Source organism: Charadrius vociferus, unplaced genomic scaffold (genome assembly GCF_000708025.1).
Source record: "Charadrius vociferus isolate BGI_N301 unplaced genomic scaffold, ASM70802v2 scaffold194, whole genome shotgun sequence".
Taxonomy (NCBI): Eukaryota; Metazoa; Chordata; class Aves; order Charadriiformes; family Charadriidae; genus Charadrius; species Charadrius vociferus.
The window spans coordinates 240,705-259,134 of record NW_009648046.1 but is presented as its reverse complement, the minus strand read 5'-3'; positions in this window follow the sequence as shown (position 1 = coordinate 259,134).

Here is an 18,430-nt window from a genome sequence, read left to right as displayed (position 1 = left end):
GACACCATCTCTCTCAGACCCAATATGCCCAGTGGGACATCACACCCAACGTCCTTCACTTGCCAGGGACAGCACCAGGAGCAAAACTGCTTGCTACTCCTCAAAAGCATCCTGTAGGTTATTAGCTTCTAAATGAGCTAATTTACTGAAAAAAAAGGTTATAACGTACCAGGACTGTGGAGCCCATCTCCATCTCCCCTCCCAGAGAGCACGACAGCCCAAGAACACGCAGGCAGCAGGAGGAAAACCTCTGGTACGCCATGGCATGACCTTCCCCCAGCACCGCCGGACGAACACGGGCTCAGTCCCCCAACACTCCGCTCCAGAGGAGGTCCCAGCTCTGCTCTCCCAGGACTTATCTCCTGTGATTTCACTTGGGACAATGATCCTGGCCTGGAACATGCTGTAGCTGGACCCTGCCCGAGTGTCCCTCCGTGCTATGACAAGGAGGAGTCTCAAAAACACCAAGATGCCTGGTTCGGACATCGGGTTACCAAGCGGAGGAGCTGGAGCATCAGCACTGTTGGGAAGGGATGCAGAAGGGTGGGCGGCTGTCCCTAGGCTGGGGACTTACCTCTCACCCCCTTTTTCCCAGGGAAGTTCAGAAACAGGATGACTTAGAAACTTGGAGGGAACGTATATATACTGACACATCTGTATTGCAATGGGAATGGCCATTGCCCCTCAGGAACGGCAGGAGTAAGACTGCCACCACTGACCGGGCACACGCATACCGATGCCTCCCATGGATGTAAGGAAGGAGGTAAATTTATTTTCACTTAGTAAAAACAAATCGGTTATGTGCAATGAGAAAATATGTGCATGCAATTAATCACTCGAAGAACAGCTGGTTAAATCTCATCAGGTCACTTTCAAAACACCATCTCTTCCTAAATCAGGGATGTGGGAGGCAGGAGAGGTCCCCGCTCCCGGCGAGGACAGACGTGGTAGGATCATAGAATCATAGAATGGTTTAGGTTGGAGGGACCTTGAAGATCATCCAGTTCCAACACCCCTGCCATGGGCAGGGACACCCCCCACCAGCCCAGGTTGCCCAAGGCCACATCCAGCCTGGCCTTCAACACCTCCAGGGATGGGGCCTCAACAACCTCTCTGGGCAACCTGTTCCAGTGCCTCACCACCCTCAAAGTGAAAAACTTCTTCCTAATGTTTAATCTAAACCTGCCCTCTTCCAGTTTGAAGCCATTCCCCCTCACCCTGTCACTACATGCCCCATTAAAAAGTCCTTCCCCAAGTAGCCCAACACCAGCCACCACTGCCCGGGCTGGAACGCCAATCCTGCACAGGCCAGCCAAGTTTTTTTCAGGATCATAGAATCATAGAATGGTTTAGGTTGGAAGGGACCTTGAAGATCATCCAGTTCCAACCCCCCTGCCATGGGCAGGGACACCTCCCACCAGCCCAGGTTGCCCAACGCCACGTCCAGCCTGGCCTTGAACACCTCCAGGGATGGGGCCTCAACAACCTCTCTGGGCAACCTGTTCCAGTGCCTCACCACCCTCAAAGTGAAAAACTTCTTCCTAATGTTTAATCTAAACCTGCCCTCTTCCAGTTTGAAGCCATTCCCCCTCATCCTGTCACTACATGCCTGAGTAAAAAGTCCTTCCCCAAGTAGCCCAACACCAGCCATCACTGCCCGGGCTGGAACGCCAATCCTGCACAGGCCAGCCAGGGTGGACCTGACGTTACTTAAACTGTTGCTAAATCCAGTTTATGCCTTCTTCGTCTCCAGTTTGGTGCTGTGAGCGTGTCCCGAGGGCTGTGCTGGCGGGCTGACCCCCTTTGATCTCTCCCTGCACACCCAGGTTGTAATTTCCCGAGGAACTGGAGCCTACAGCACTTTCATTGTAGGCTTTGCTGATGAGCCTGCCGTCCAAAGGGAAAGCCGGCTGCCGGATAGCGTGCAAGGACATGTTGTGACATGAAACTTGGCTCCAGGACGGGATTATCATCCTCTTGTCAGAACTCAAACAGCTTAATTACTTTGTACAGCAATGGAGAAGATGAGTTGTCCCTGCAGCGAGGGAGGATGCAGGTTTGCTCACGCAGTGGCCGGCATCTCGAGGGTAGGTGAAAACCCTCGGGCATGGTCCCGGGGATGGGACAACCACCCTCTCGGCTCTCCCTGGCCACCATGGCACTGCCTTTGAAGAAGCCAACTAGCAAACATAAGAGGAGAGAGCAAATTTACTCCCGCTTTTCACCCAGCATGCCCTTTTTGCTCACAAAAGTGTCCTCACCCACTTCACAAAGTGGTGCAAAATTCATACGGGAGGTGCTTCCATTTAATTACGAAATAAGTAGGGTTGTTTTTTAATTGCCTCACTATTTTCCAGAGCCAACCAAGTGCTTCCTGCGACGGGCAGTGGAAAGACGTCGGGTATTTCACAAGATGCCAATTTGCACATGCATGGTAAATATAAGCACACCATGAATACAAGCCGCAAGATGATTATAGTGCAGCGGAACAACGGAGACAGAAAATAAAATAAATTGAGGGCAAGGCTACTACCCACAATGGGTATTCTGTATTTTGGATCTAAAAATACTGTGCTCAAATAAGGAGGCTTTAACTTACCCCTGACCAAAGCAAATAAAATCACGTTGAGGCTACATTCAGCAGAGAGGTCGGGAATAGAATGTGTATAGAGTTTTTTAGGCTATTTATGTTTTATTTTACACCCATCCTTTATTCACCCAGTTATCTGCAGCTGTTATGGTGTATCTTTTTTCCCTGTACACAGAGCGAGGATATGCAGCGGCAATTGTCTGAGGAGAGAACGCCTGCTTCGTTGCTCAGACTTTTTATATCTCAGATAAAGTGGCAGAAGGCACAGTCATTTCCTCGTGCCAGCACAAGAAGAGTGACTGCGAGATAAGGTATAGGAACAGACCGAGCTTCCGAACTACAGCCTCCCACATTCCAGATTACAGCTCCAAACCCCACTTTTTAGAACATGGGGCATTCATATCTTCCCAGAAAAAAAAAAAAAATCTTTTACATAAAATCAATGTGGCTAGTGAAAAAATCTGACCAAACCCCCACTTTTCCATCAAAAAAAAAGTTTCCAAGAGAAAACAACCTCCCCAGCTTATCACAGCACCTCTTAATTCTTTTCTGCTTCTCTGCAGCCGATCCATTTTTAGCGAAGCGCTTCAGTTGTCACCATAAAGAAGCAGAAGGTCTTTCTATTTCAATTAATTTTATTTATTTATGCTTGTCAACCACACTTTATAACAGCTGTCTCTGTTTGGGACCATCTTTATTGGCTGCTGTCAAAGGACTCCAAATAAGTAAAAGCCTAATAAGGAAAATAAGTGAGATTTATATTGCTGTATCTGCAGCCCAGCTTCACCTGGGGGGAAGCACTACAGTACCAGAGTTTGCATTTATTTTCCTGCCCATTCTGGCACCATGGTGTGCCGTTGAGAAGCCAGAGGTGGAAAAGATGTACTAGAAAAAAGTTGAAGTCAAAGATAAAAATACCATGTTAGTACGTAAAGCGTGCAGGGAATGTATAGAGCATCTCGCCAGCAGCTCCATCCTCAGGACGCAGCAGGGAGAAGTGCACGCTCTGCATGCCGTCCCCCATCATCAGCCAGAGAGGAGCAGGGGAAAATGCTATTATTCATTTCTGGAGCTGAAGAATAATTGCTTTTCACTCTGAAAACAGCAGTTTTAAAGACAGAAGTGCCCAGCCTGCTCCTCCTCCTCCTCACCATTACACCCGCTATCAGAAAACAGTCACTGCACACAGCTGAATCCTCCCGTACATGGGACATGTATTCACCTTCAATTTTTTCAGTCCTTGTCCTCTGCCCTGGGAGATTCAATGACTGAAGAAATGACATTAGCATTGGCCAAAATATTAATGGAGAGGCTGCACACAGCAATAAAGCAAATAAATACCTCCTGGTGAGGACTGGAAGACACTTAGAAACAAACATTTGCTGTTGGCTATTAAATTTTGCAGTTTACTGAAACACTGATGTCCATAAGGGTCGTAAGGGTCTTTTCCAACCTAAATAATTCTGTGATTAATGTGTGTCCTGCTAAAGGCTATTCCACCTCTGCAATGTTGGCCGCTGCTCAGGTGGAAGCTTTGTTGGGTGGGAGGAGAGAGGACAGAGCTCAAACGCACGATCCCTCTCTCTCAACTTATTTTTCTCATTATTATCTCCTGAAAATGAGATATCTGACCCAAATACCACAGGGAGCATGGGAACGAGTCCAATGGCTTCATCAGGTTATACACCAAACCCCCAAGGGATGTGCAGATCCCACTGAAGTCCAGGGGAATCGTACACCTTCCCCAGCAGACCCGGCATCAACCCCTATCCAGCTATTAAAAAAAAGCTATCAAAGCCATAGCAATAGTTGCAGCGATGCGGGTTAATTATTTAGGCCCACGTGCTTGCTGGAGAAGACAGTCAGTCCAGCCCCATCTCCCTGGTGGTCCTTTCCTGGGGACATCTGTTCACGCCGGTTGCCACTCGATTTCTCAAAATAATTTCACGTTACCACTGTGTTTCCCAAGCGTGGCGTAAGCTGAGCATGGCCAACTCCTGGAGACAGCGTCGGGAGGAGAGGACAGCAATGAACACACCATCTCGGATCACAGAAACCACAGTGGTCACCTCCCTGAGGGAGCTCTCTCGCAGAAACCAGCATCTCCCACGTGTGGCAAATGTCCTGATCCTCTTTCTCCTGTTTTTAAAAGAGGACTTCAAGGGAGGTTTCCTATTGCCCAGCCTCTGACATCCCCCGCTGAGCAACGCAACATAGGGAGTCAGCAACGCTGGACCTATGTCTTCATTAAAAGAGCAATTATTTGTATAAAGCCAGCATCACAAATCACTGCTTTTATATGCACGATGATATTAGTTTGCATATTCATAAGACACCGTAAGTTTATGCATCTTCATAAATACTAGGGAAGAACAAATTTTTCTGTTCTTAGGAGAAAAAATAAATACGGATTTGGGTAAGTGCTTTCCTAAACAGCTCTGTTGAGAAGTGCTCCCTCCTCCAGCGCTGTTTGGCTCAGAAATTCAAATTCTCTTTGAATGTCTTCATCTGGAGATGTGCTTGACTCCCCTCACAGCCAGTGTAAGTGTACCTCAGGGAGTTTCAAGCTCTCAACCCAAATAACAAGTGGGCAAGTGCTGGATCAGCTGGGACACCCCGACCTCTCCTCATGCAAGAGCACAGAGGGAACAGTTTTAGCCAGTTCCTGGGATTTCGGTGCTGATCGAAAGATCATCCCTACCTGCAACCTAGGAAAAATTGAGCAATTATGCAAATACCAGCAACGTCTCAAAAGTATATAACGACATTAGTGTGTAATTCTCAGGATTTCGCTCAAAATCCCGTATGCAGATGCGAATATCCTCACTCACCCCTGAACCACAGCCAAATTCATTGGGAGAGGAGACCCAGTGTCACCTGCCTTTGCCATGCCAGCAGCTAAAGATGAGGGCAGGGATCAAGAGGGACTTTAGGGAGGAGAAATAGAAATAATACTTATAATAAGTCCCTGAATGGGTTTCGTTCGGACATTAGCATCTGTTTATCACTGACTGCACAGCCACTTCACTCCCTTGTATATATACTCCCTTAAATAGCTCATTTGAGTTCATTTTTATCCTGTTTCCAATGGCAGACTGGAATCCCGGTTTTAAAAGTGCCGATTAAGTATCAACGCAATCAACCCCTAGCAGCCCGCTTCAGTGGAGCGCTTGATTAACTGTGCTCTAATTAACCTCTTCACCTCCCCACGCATTAGCAGGTAAATGTATTTACACTCACGAGTAGGCACAATTCCACATATTGCCAGACTCTGAATTTCTCGATTTTAGGTTTCTGTTGACCATCGCCTACTTGGAGGCCAAGATGCAGTATCTGTACACACGTGGCTTTCACTGGACCAGATATCAATCATTCAAATCCCACTGAGCCACCGCTTGGAAATCAAAAGCTAACACTGAGCGTGATTTTTCGGAGGCGAGGACTCTGCTCTGCCTAGCAGTGATGGCACCTTAATTAAAATTCTTCATAAATATTAGGGAAGAACAAATTTTTCTGTTCTTAGGAGAAAAAATAAACATGGACATCTCCATCCCCCGCTCTTTCCACGTATGGGACCAGAGTTGGACTAGTGTGGGTGAAACAGTTACACACGGAGTTGAAATAAAACCAGTAAGTAATACAGAATAAGAAATAATATAGAATAAAATAGAAATAATAAGACATAATATAGTAAAATAGAATAAGAAATAAAAGCAGTTGAGTAATATTTGCTCTTAAAAAGAAGGATCTGGGGTCTTTATTCATTCGAAAGCCATTCAGCTTCTCGTTGAGTTCAATATGGACCACAGCGAGGATGGGATGAGACTTCGATCACCAATGGTTTCTGCTGGTTGCTGGTTCACCGGGACAGCTCCAGGCCAGACAGATTTGGGAAAAGAAAAAACACCAAACCTCCAAATCTAGGACTTTTACTGATGAAGAGACACAAGCAGATGCTTTTTTCAGCTGTTGCTTGGGAAATAAGGATGTTGAAGCTTGCTTTCCGTACGGCGGCAGGATGCTCGACACGGGCATCCCGTGCTGGCTGGCGACACCCATCCCTCACCACGGCTGATGGATCGTAATGGGCTGCACTGACACACACGAGCGGGAGGGAAGGATAAGTTCTGTGCCACGCTCGTGTCAAGTTGATTTAACTTTTCAAGCCATCTGTAACTGTGAAAACAAGACGCCGCATCCACCAACGAAGTAGGCAGATGGTGTATTTGGGATGGCAACTATCCTGCAGCGATGCAGCAGCATGTGATGGCTTCCCTTTGAATCAGCCATCCAAGAGCAGATCAAATGCCTTCAAAAAGCATAACTCCCTGGCACCAGTGCGTATGCACTCTTATATTAGCAGGATAAGCCAAAAATCCTTACTTCCTTGGCGTGAAGGGCTTGTCTGGATCCCTCTCTCAGCCCAGCTATCTGGCCGTGACTGCACTCCCTAGCAGACAGGACAACCCATCGTCCCTTTATCCGTCTCCTTCTGTCACCACCACGCCTTCCATGGGCACAGCCTGAGTTTTTCCAACCAACACTAGAGCTGGTCCTAGACTGATAGGAAACATCCCAAAATAAATCAATGAAATGCGCCCACTGACAGAAAGGTTTCGACAACTCTGTGTCACGGTGACCCCTCTAAATGAAACCTCCTATGGAAATCCCCAACCTGCGACAGAGCCTCCACCGCCATCAGGCATGGAGCAGGATGGGCGGCTGCATTACCTCCTCCTGCTTACCCCAACTGCTTATCAAAGTGTCCTTCTTCAATGCAGAAGAAGCTGGATGCCTACCGAGCTGGCACAGAAAGATTAGATTATTTGCTGCTAAATAACAAGAGGAGATGAAATAAGAAAATCCACCCCAAACTGGAGTGCAGATCCAACCAGTCAGCAGAAAGTTGAAAGGAATGAGGCAAACGGAGAATATCCCTGAAACGGAGAGGAAAAAGGCAGCCAGAGAGCTTAGCAGGTTTCAAAGATCAAGGAGAAATCCCACCTGATCAGCTTAAAAACTCCCAAGGCACTAAATATCATAAATGCAAGCCCTGGGTCTGGAAACTTTGTTGTTGACGATAAAAGAAAACAGCTGCAATCCAGCCATCATCGCAGGAGCTGGGACATCACTAAAACCATCCAGTTCCACAAGCTTTGCAAGAAAACTCCTGGGGCTTGGCGAGGTGGAGGGTGCTGGCGGGGAGGAGGACCAGACAGGGCTGCCGAGGCCGCGCAGGAGAGAGGGACCATATGGCACAGAGGGATGTTCGGGGAAGCAGGGGAGGAGAGGAGACGAGCAGATGGGAGGGGGAGCTGAAATGCAAACCGAGGGAGACGGCATGTTTGGGTTTATTCTGCAGGAAGGGAGACGGCGGCGTAGGGGAGGTGGTTCGAGAGAGGCTGCTCCCATCCCTGCTCAGGCCCACAGGCAGCGGGGTGGCTTTCCCCCCCCCAGGAACGACTGAAACCACACCGAAAGCAATCAGACAGGGAAAATACCAGACGTGTCTGGATTGTATCCATACAAGTTACCGTGAAAACCACTCCCAAATTTCCTTTTGTTATATAGATGCTCAACCTCTCCCCTGCCTTTGCTTTCTCCACGCCAGGTCCACGAAGCATCATGGCAGCTTCTGGACCACGTGTGGGAAGAAAACTGAACATGAAGTGTACGTCCAACTGTGGGGCATGTGTCTCCTGCCACACACCCTCACCACCGGCACAGCTTACCCTGCTTTTACTTGCTTGGAAAGCATTGCTTTCTAAGGTATCGGAGATACTTTGGCTTCTGCTCCATAGGCTCTTCCTGGTGGAGCATCGCGGCAGGGCGGCATCTGACAGAGTAGGTCACTCAGCATCGCGGTGCGATGGGATCTGCCGCCCGTGGAGGATGCTCCAGCAGTGTAAGGACCAGGCAGGTTCTCGGCATCTCCGACACGTGGCGTTTCGTGCCCCGGCTGGCCAGAGGCCATGCCTGCAATCCACAGCAAAAAGCGAATTACATAAACTTAAATTCCTGGCATGACTAGGCTGCCTTGCAAACCCCGCTGCCCTGAAAGCTGAAACAATTAGTATACTGTTTATTCATAAGATTAAACCCAGTGAGGTGTAAAACAGCAGCTGTAGTGTCAAGCACAAGGCATTATTTCGCTGCCACACAACAGACACGAGCCTGGGCTCCTGGCCGGGTCTCCAGCAATGCTTTTTCATTCACCTGGAATGAAGGAACTTGCTGTCTTCTTTTTTTTAATTTTTTTTTCCAGACACACAAGGATAAATCCCTGGCTTTAGGAAGGGAGTGGGGACGTCCATCCTCCCCAAAGCCTTCCACTTGCCATAGATTTGATGAAATATTTCCCTTTTATAACCCTGTTAAAACTCCCTCCTTATGCAACAAGATCATTATGGGACTGGTGCAAGAGAAAGGATTATAATAAGAATTACATATGTAGAGTCTGTAGCTGGCACAGCCCCGGTACAGCTGACAAAACTGTTGATTCTGGGCTGATCTGGTTATTTATATTCGCAGTACACACGACGAACTCCCACTCCCCGGCAAGCCGGGTGGTACAGAGCTTTCCTTGCCTTCCCAGGTCACTGCTCGCAGGCCACCCCACTGCTCTGTTTCACTGTAATGATGAGAATTATATTCCCATAATGCCCAAAAAGATCAAATAATACAACCAGTATCAGTTATTTCTCAGCCTTCGGGTTAATGACGCCAATTAGATCAACCAACCTCATTTCCCATTCCCCATAATCCACCCAGTTCTTCCCCTGATTATGTTGGAGTGACTGATTCTTGCCAGTTTCATTCTCCAGAAATTGAATTTTTGGGTCCTATGGGCAAAGAAGATGGGCTGAAGCACCGGCAGTGCCTGAGCATCGCATGAGCTGTGCCTGAGGGACCGGATCCAGCCCCCTGCCCCACATCTTGCAGAAGGCAGCAAAAAGTCTCTTCCCATCAAATTTGAGAAAAAAACTTTGTTCTGATCCCATATTTTATATGGGATCGACCCAGGTCATGGGTGAATATAGCAGCTACGGGGGGCAGAAACAATACCAGCACATCAGCATCTCCGGGAGAAGACATCACCACCCCGGGTGAACCGGCTTCTGTACACAACCACAGGGCCCTGCCGGGTCCCATCTCCAGCCACAACCAGCCTTGGATGCCTCCAGAAAAAACGAAACAGGAAAACAAACTCATAAACCAAACCCAGCAAATACCCACTGATTGTGCACTGGGGGGGGGGAAGTCCTCCCTGACCCTTCACAGGCAGCTGGCTGGAGCCCAAAATATCACAATTGATCGTAGTAACTGTCAAGCCAGATGATCGTAACAGTCTCTTCTGACCTCAGAAATCTATTAAATATATTAGATAACAGCTGTTTCCATGCCAGGTGATGTCAAGACAACATCATTGCCCCGGGTCATTCGGATGGTGAAGAAAATCGCCTAAGGTCACCATCTCTACAGGAAGCCGCGCTCAGATGCTCAGCCACCTGAAGGCAGAAAAAAATATTTTCTCTTCCTCAGTTGGCACCGATGTTGTCTCAGAGCCCCAGGAAGTCTCCAAAAGAGGTGTTTTCATCAGCAGTGTGTGCTTAAATATACAGTCATCCTTATATTCTGTATCAGGATATCTGCTACATCATTTACATGGTAGACTAAAACGAAGCTCAGGATAAATGAGACTACCTGAAAAATATTCTTACTGGTGGCATATATTAATCTGTTCAGGCTACACAGGAGGTGGGGGCAGTGTTGTTAATTAAGTGCTTAAAATAGGCTCAGCGCTGTACCAACACGCAGGGCTGAGCTAAAACTCCATCTGAGCCGTTCTTATCAAAAGGGGGTTTGGCTCAGCGCAGCCTGCAAGGAAGAGTCACATCAAGATGGCTTCAACAAAACCTGACGGATTTTGGCTGAAAAACCAAAAGCTGGTTGTTTGGGTTTGGGGTTTTTTTTAACACACACCTCCTCCCCCATTTTTAAGCCAGAATTGTTCTGGAGGTTGGCTGAAACATCATGGAAAATGTCTCTCCCACTGACCGACCCCCCCAACCCCTCCTGCACACAGGCAGGCGACGTTAAGTGATGTGACTGTGGTTCTTTCACTTAAAAATCGAGCAGACAAATGCCCAGCCTGCGCATCTCCAAGACATCAGTGGCCCAGCAACAATAACAAAAAAAATGCTTCTTTTCCTATTGTGCCGAGGGTGAGAAAAGGAGCGAGAGGCATCGGAGCCCGTTGTCCCTGCGGAGAGCTGCTCCTGCACGCAGGAGGGATGTGGGCACCCACAAAAAGATGGAAACCCATCTTTTTTATTCACCATTTTACGAGTACATGCAAGGATGCGCGTGTGTGTGCACGTCTATCTGGAAAAGGGCTTTTATTTATATTTTTTTTTCATGGAAAAACCTGCATTTGTAAGCATTCAAAGATGCTTATTGCTTGCTATGCCTTAATAAACCCTATAAAACCTTTAGCTGTCCAACGCAGGAAAGGAAGCAATCCTGGGTGACAGAAATCACCCCTACGATGAATAATCAACCTTAATAATCCACACACTTCATCAGCGGATATTAATTTGTACATAAATAGATCTTCAGGCAAAAAAAAAATAAAATTAAGGACCCGCTGTTTATACAAAAATCAACCCTCCGCAGAGACACACGCGCACACAAAAACCAGGCACAATTTTTCAACCAGGTCCAAACGAGATGCTGAGATGAAATGGTGCCAGCTGACTTACACAATATAAACATTTTATCCCTGGTTTTCCACTGAAATCAATTGCAGGCTCCGACGTTACACAATTTTCCTTTTTATTTCTTTTCTTGCTTGGATCTTTTAGTACCGTTTCGGTGCTACAGCGTTGCAGAAGGAAATCTGCAGGCTGAAGAATATGAAGCTATTTCAGCTCTTTCTTTGCTACGAGAAACCATCTGCCTCCCAGGCATAATCCCAGTCTGCACTCGGTAGGAAACCAGTTTGGTTGCTGGCCGTGTGACTGGATCCACACGGAGGGGTGTTTGGCCAAACAGTTTTCATGTTTACACCAACAGCCAGCCAGAATTGCTCTTCTCTTTCCAGCGGAGCGGGTCTGGCTTTCAACCAGGGTATTTTTAATCAAGTCACTCATTAGCATTTCCTCAGGTACCTGCTACCTGCAGCTTTGGTCTCAAAATCCCAGAAGCCACGCTGAGTTTAAAGTCTTTCCCAAATGCTCCAAAGAGCTCGGGCCTCCTCATACCCACACAAGACCTCTGAGAAGCCAAAACCTTCCTGAAATTCTGCCTCTTTTTTTGCATGAAGTGAGCACCGACAGTTTTCTCACCCTACAGGCTTCACAGCTCCTTTAAGTTCAATCAGTCCCTTGAACTTTTGCTGCCAAAAAGATGCTGGAAAAGTCTGTAACCCGCATCCCTTCACTGCTTTGCCCGGAGGTACCGGGTAGCATCATTCAACCCCCAAATTTTCAGACATGCTCCGTTGTGTTTCCTCCAACACCGACTCCAAACAAGTTCCTGGCTCCTCTGCACCCATCTTCTGCAGTGCCCTGAAGGGGGATGATGATCAGAGCATCGCGTGCTGGAAGCATCGCCCCTCGCCCCGGCGGGCTCCCTGCGCTCCCCAGAGCTCTCCCACCGTATCCACAAGGACAGAAACACACAAACACAAAACAGCACTGACAGCTTCATCCTGTTCCCCTCTCTGGCTGAGTAGGATAAAGGCTCATTAGTGGGGAATATATACATATATCTATACAATAGATGTATATCTTCACCGGCTGGGCTGCCTTGGTGTTTGCTGGCGATCCCACACTGCCTGACATCCCAATGATCGTGCCCCCGACCCGTGCTCCCACCGCAGTCCCGGCACACAGACCCCCCGTACGCACAGCAAAGTGTCCCTCACACCAGGAAATAATTAGAAATGGATTTTAATGAGCGCACAGGACAGACCGCACTGCTGACACTCAGGGCACAGCCAAGGGTGCCGACCAGCAACCTGCTTACACACAACCAGCCCTTTTCATCCTATTTTCCCACCCCTATTCCCCCCCACAAACTACCTTGATCCCTGCCTTTGTTTCCTCCTCTAAACATCCCATAATAAGCCTTGTGCAATCTTCCCCTATGTGCCCCGTACCCCTAGGCAGTGACACCCTCCCGGGTCCAAAAGATGCTCTGGAGAACGGCTCGTTTGGGCTTCCCCACCTGCCACCGATCCTCTGGGGCTATGGCTGCTGTGTTCAACAGTGACACCAAGAAGAAATTGCATTTTCATCCTGGATCTCCACGCAACGATGGCAGGAACGGGACGGGGTGACACCGGCTTTGTAGTCCTTCCAAGCCTTTGATGAGGATGCGATCAGTGCCGGGGCTGCTTGGAGCACACCTGTCCGCCCCGAGCTGTTACCTTCCCCTTCCTCTCCTACGCCACAGAAATGTTTGTAGCCTCCGGCTAACTCCTCTTCCTGCCTGTGAGATCTTGCCCTTGGCAGCTGGTGGGCTTTCTAACCCCAGCGTCCTCCAGCTGCCGCCGCCTGCCCTACGTGCATGCAGCAGAACTACCGAGAAAACAACCACTGGACAAGAGGAACAAAAGGGAAAATAAGGAGCAACCTACAGAAAAGGTCGAGAACTTGGGAGAAGGGAGCAGGGAACAGTTTGTGAAGAGCAGCCAGAGACAGCATGTCCAGGCAGGAGGTAAGAAAGTTAATAAATCCAGTCGAAAAGCGAAGTTCAGCTACAGAGACATAGGATGGACTTTGACGCTCTACAGAAATTGAAGAAGACATCTTTCTTTTCCCCAGGAGTCACTTCTCATGGCTGGGAGCCCTGGGGGACGCTGAGCACTGGCTTCAGGGAGGCAGGTACAAGGTTAATGCTGCAAACAGCAGAATCGTTAGCAGGGCAGATAACACACCTCCGTATGGAGATAAACAACACGTAAGCAGATGTCACCGAGATTAACCTTTGTCTTTGGGAAAGCACCATCCCAATTTAGGGGCTCACACCGGTGGATTTAGATCCAAGACGTGTTTTTAAGTAAAACCGTCTGGATGGGAATTAGTTTGATGTCTGAAAAAAAATTGGCGAGTCCTAATAGTGGAGGTGAAAGAAACATTGAACACTAGTGCAAAGATTTGGCCAAAATACATGATGGTCAGAGCTCAGAGGAGTGAAGGAAAGCAAGGAAAAGGTCTGGAGAACATCCACTGCTGAGCAACCAATGCTCAGCCTAACAAGAGTCTTTGTTTATTCTTTTGTGTGCTCCTCACTTGTTTCCCAACCAACAGCAACGAGCAGAACTGGATGAAATCATGGAAACTTTGGCAGAGCTCACCAGAAAAAAAGGAGCTTTCAGGCCATCAAACCTAATCGCAGAACTTCACCCGGTTACCAAGGCTGTAACCTAGTAATTTGTGTGTAAATATCTTATAGACATCCATTATTCTTCATTTCGGGTCATCAAAAGCTGCAGACTCTACCGCTCCCCCTTAGTCTCATATTTAAAACTCTCCACAATGTTTCTGCAAACGCTGCCAAAATAAATTTTCATTTATTTATCAGCTTTAGAGGGCTTCAAAAGCTATGGCCAAATAGCAGAGCTTGTCTGCAGAAGGAAACGTGACTGCCATTTACTACACTTAAGAACAAGTCTTCGAAGTCACAAAGAGAGACTATATATAATGTACAGTTAAGGTCCAGTTTCACTTTCTCCAACACGAAACAAGAGTTTCCTGCCATGGAGGGCATACGCCGATGAATCAGAAGGAGGATGAGGAGAGACGGGAGCAGTGGGAGCAGCTGAATGGGTTCCTCGGGCTGCCACCAAACCCAGAAACACTCTCCAGCTCTTTGGCTTGGGCGCACGCCCCGGCTGCCTTGGGATGTTATTTCAGAGCAAGATCTACAAATGAGGGTTGGACTAGATGATCTCCAGAGGTCCCTTCCAACCCTAACCATTCTGTGATTCTGTGAAATGCATCAACTACGTCTTTTTCCCTGCCCGCTCCCCGCAGTGCTCCCCTTCCCACGGGAAGAAGACCCGGGGGAACAGGCCAAAGGGAGCTGCAACGTGTCTGGACAACGCAGAAATCAGCACTGTCGGGCATATCATGGAAAAAACCCACCACGCGGAGGGAGCCTCTGGTTTCTCTTCCTTCCAACCTCGTAAGGAGATTGTCCTGTCTTGCCCTGCTCGTCCCTCGCGCTGTTGGGCACCTCCCAAGCACCTGCAGGGAGTGTTTGAAAATACAACGTGGAAACTCCACAACCCCCCAGAAAAGGACCCCGCAGGTGTCCTTACTATCAGCATGTCAATGCACGGGGCTGGAGGAAGAGGCATCTCTTTGATGCTCCAAGATGTGCAGCTCAAGGCAAGCTGAACTGCCGACTTCTGCTCACGTGTACCTGAAACCCCTGCCCTTCCCACCCAGAGAAACATAAGAAAAATGCATTTATTTCACCATTCCCTTCCTTTTGCATTACCTCTCTGCTTCAAAAATATTATTTTTTTAATTAAACCTGAAGCCACCTAGAGCAGAGAACGCCAGGAATGGAGCATCTTGCCTGGCACAGAAGAGGGGTTCCAGGCTCCGGCCATGAGGTCACCTTGGGACAGCAGGTCACCCAAGGCTGGGTGCACCCCCAAACCCCACAACCCCACGCCTGTAAATACTTGTGCCTAAGTACAGGTGGGAGAGTTCCCACCAAGCCTGACTTTAGATTGAAAAATGAACACTACAGAACACCAAATTTAACCTATAATGAAATAGAAGAGGGAAGCATTTGAATTTGAGTGGGATTTATTAAGAAAAGCAAAAGTGGTGGCATTGCACAACATGTTCCGCGCAGTATAAAGGTCCAACTGAGCTTTTCTCTACATCTGATTTTATCAAGAAAGGGGGGAAAAAAACCCCACCAAGAACACAAAAGCCTGTGGAAGCCTTATCAACAGCCTGGGGAGGATTCATCCCTGCAGCAATCTCTCTACGCTCTCTCTTCCTTGGCCCTGATTTCACCTCCCTCACAGCACAAGAACCCCTTCTTATCCTAATTAACAATTTTAATGTATGGATTGTTTCAAGCCAATTACATCAGTCCATTATAGGCGGTTTCACGAAGTTGCCTTTATAATTCCAGTAATTCATACTTGGAAACAAAGATATACAAAGGGAAAAGGTTACTGGGGGGGATCAAAATAATCAAGAGCTTTAGTTATTAGCGATGTTTTTGAAATACAACCTGAAATCTAACAGTGGTGTCAGGAAAGTCTTTACTGAGAAATTGTGTAGGCTGATGGAGCAGGGGGAGTAAAAGCCTCCCTCACTGTATCCAGAGTTTTGGGCTGTTACCTCTGACCCAAGGTAGGAATGATGTTTTCTGCCCCCGTTGCTCAAAAAAATATTTCTGAGAACACTTTTTGTCTCGACTACGGGCTCCAGCAGGCAATTATCTAATCCTCGTTTTCATGAGTATTTTCCACAAGTAGATCTAGGGACTATTGTGTTCATTTATCCATTTACTAGGGGAAAAGGGGAAATGAAGGCCCCCTGTTCGTCTGGAGCCCGGTCCAGGCGCTGTGTCCCCAGCACAGTGACCTAGACAACATCTCCACGAAGGTCCGGGAGCTCTGCTCGGCTCTGACCTGGCAGGACTCCTGAGGACAAGTGTCAGCTCCCACTGATGGAGCAGTCACAGCAAAGCAATTTGGACTTCAGTCTCGCTGCGAGCAGCATCCACCCGGGTGCCAATTAACACCCCCGGTGATTGCAATGACGTGGACATCTGGCTGCTGAGAACGACATGCGCTGAGTCTAACTGCTGCTGCCTGGAGAGCTTTTCCTCTGGTTCAGACCTCGGGTTTGTTTTGTGGTGGTTTTTTTTTTTTCAAAAGTCTTCCACCCCGGCACCCTATGGGCTTTGCCACGTTTGCCAGACCTTCTCCTGAACCCATCAGCCAGATGGGTGGCACAGTAAATCATGCTCCTCTCTTGGAAATCTCCCCTTCCCTTGCCAATGGTGCACAGACTGGTCCTTCTACCGCAGACCTCTGCCTTTCTACCCCAGCTAAAGATCTGCTGTCCCTCTCACATCTCACGGTTGTCTGCCAGTTCACAGCTACATAGTGAGTACAGAGCTCTTCATGTCTGCCAGCCCATGCTTCCACCCCAACATATCCCTTTGCCAGCACTGGGAACAACACTGCCACCTCTAACCTACACATGGACTTTTCCCCAGAACCTTTTCTCAGCATAACATCTTCAGTGAGCAGCCACACAACCCCAATTCTTGCTCCAACATTCATATTTGGCTGTAGCAAGGTGGGTGTCAGTCTCTTCTCCCAAGGAACAGGCGATAGGACAAGAGGAAATGACCTCAAGTTGTGCCAGGGGAGGTTTAGATTGGATATTAGGAAAAAATTCTTCACAGAAAGGGTTGTCAAGCACTGGAACAGGCTGCCCAGGGAAGAGGTGGAGTCACCATCCCTGGAGGGATTAAAAGACGTGTGGTGCTGAGGGCCATGGTTTAGTGGTGGACCTGGCAGTACTAGGTTAATGGTTGGACTTGACAGTCTTAAAAATCTTTTCCAACCTAAATGATTCTGTGATTCTCTGATTGTATGCCAACCATTTGCATGTGGCTTTCCTTGACTATATCAAGAACTACCCTGCTCCACTCCCACCAACCCTGAAGACTGATGTTGAAGACCATTTTCTAGTCTCTCTTTGTGGAGGACCATGTAACCATGTCAGCCTCTGCTTTCTGTTGCTCACTGGGGTCTCCTCCCCGGTACATGAAACGGGAGCTAATGGTCTTCACTCCCTACTCATCATTTCACTTCAGAGTCAAGAAGTCCTTTCTCATTTCCGACTCTTCATGCCAGCGTAATCACATGTTGTGGTTTAACCCCAGCCAGCAGCTAGGACCATGCGCTCGCTCGCTCACTCCCCGCAGTTGCGATGGGGGAGAGAATCGGAAAAGTAAAAGTGAGAAAAAACTCATGGGTTGAGATAAAGACAGTTTCAGAGGTAGAACAAAAGCCGCACATGGAAACAGAGCAAAACAAGGAATCCATTCCCTGCTCCCCACGGGCAGGCGGGTGTTCAGCCATCCCCATAACAGCCGCGTTCCATCAAGCCTAACAGTGACTTGGGAAGACAAATGCCATCACTCCCAGTGTCCCCCCCTTCCTTCTTCTTCCCCAGCTTTATATACTGAGCATGATGCCATACGGTACAGAATATTCCTGTGGTCAGTCGGGGTTGGCTGTCCGAGCCGTGTCCTCTCCTAACTCCTTGTGCCCCCCAGCCCATCACCGGCAGGACAGTGTGAGGAGCAGAAAACGCCTTGAGAGCTCAGCAACAACCAAACCCACCAGTGCACTGTCACACTGTTCCCATCCCAGATCCAAACCACAGCCCCATACTGTTAACTCCATCCCAGCCGAAACCAGGACATCACATTTTCTAGCAAGTTCCTTTATGTTTTGCTGGAAAATTTTCACCTGTGGCTTCAACATACCTACACCAAGGGGCTGATATAAAAAATTGCACAGCTCTAACTTGTGCAGGTTCCTGCATTGGAAACTTTACCTCAGCAGGGAAGCACATCACAAAACATGAGGGAAAGGTGGCAATCAATGAGAGGCTTCTGATTTTTCTTTTTTTAGGGCTCACACCATTTCACCAGGGTGAATCATAGAATGCTTTGAGTTGGAAGGGACCTTTAAAGACCATCCAGTTCCATCCCCCCTCCCATGAGTAGGGACACCTCCCACCAGCCCAGGTTGCTCCAAGCCCCGTCCAACCTGGCCTT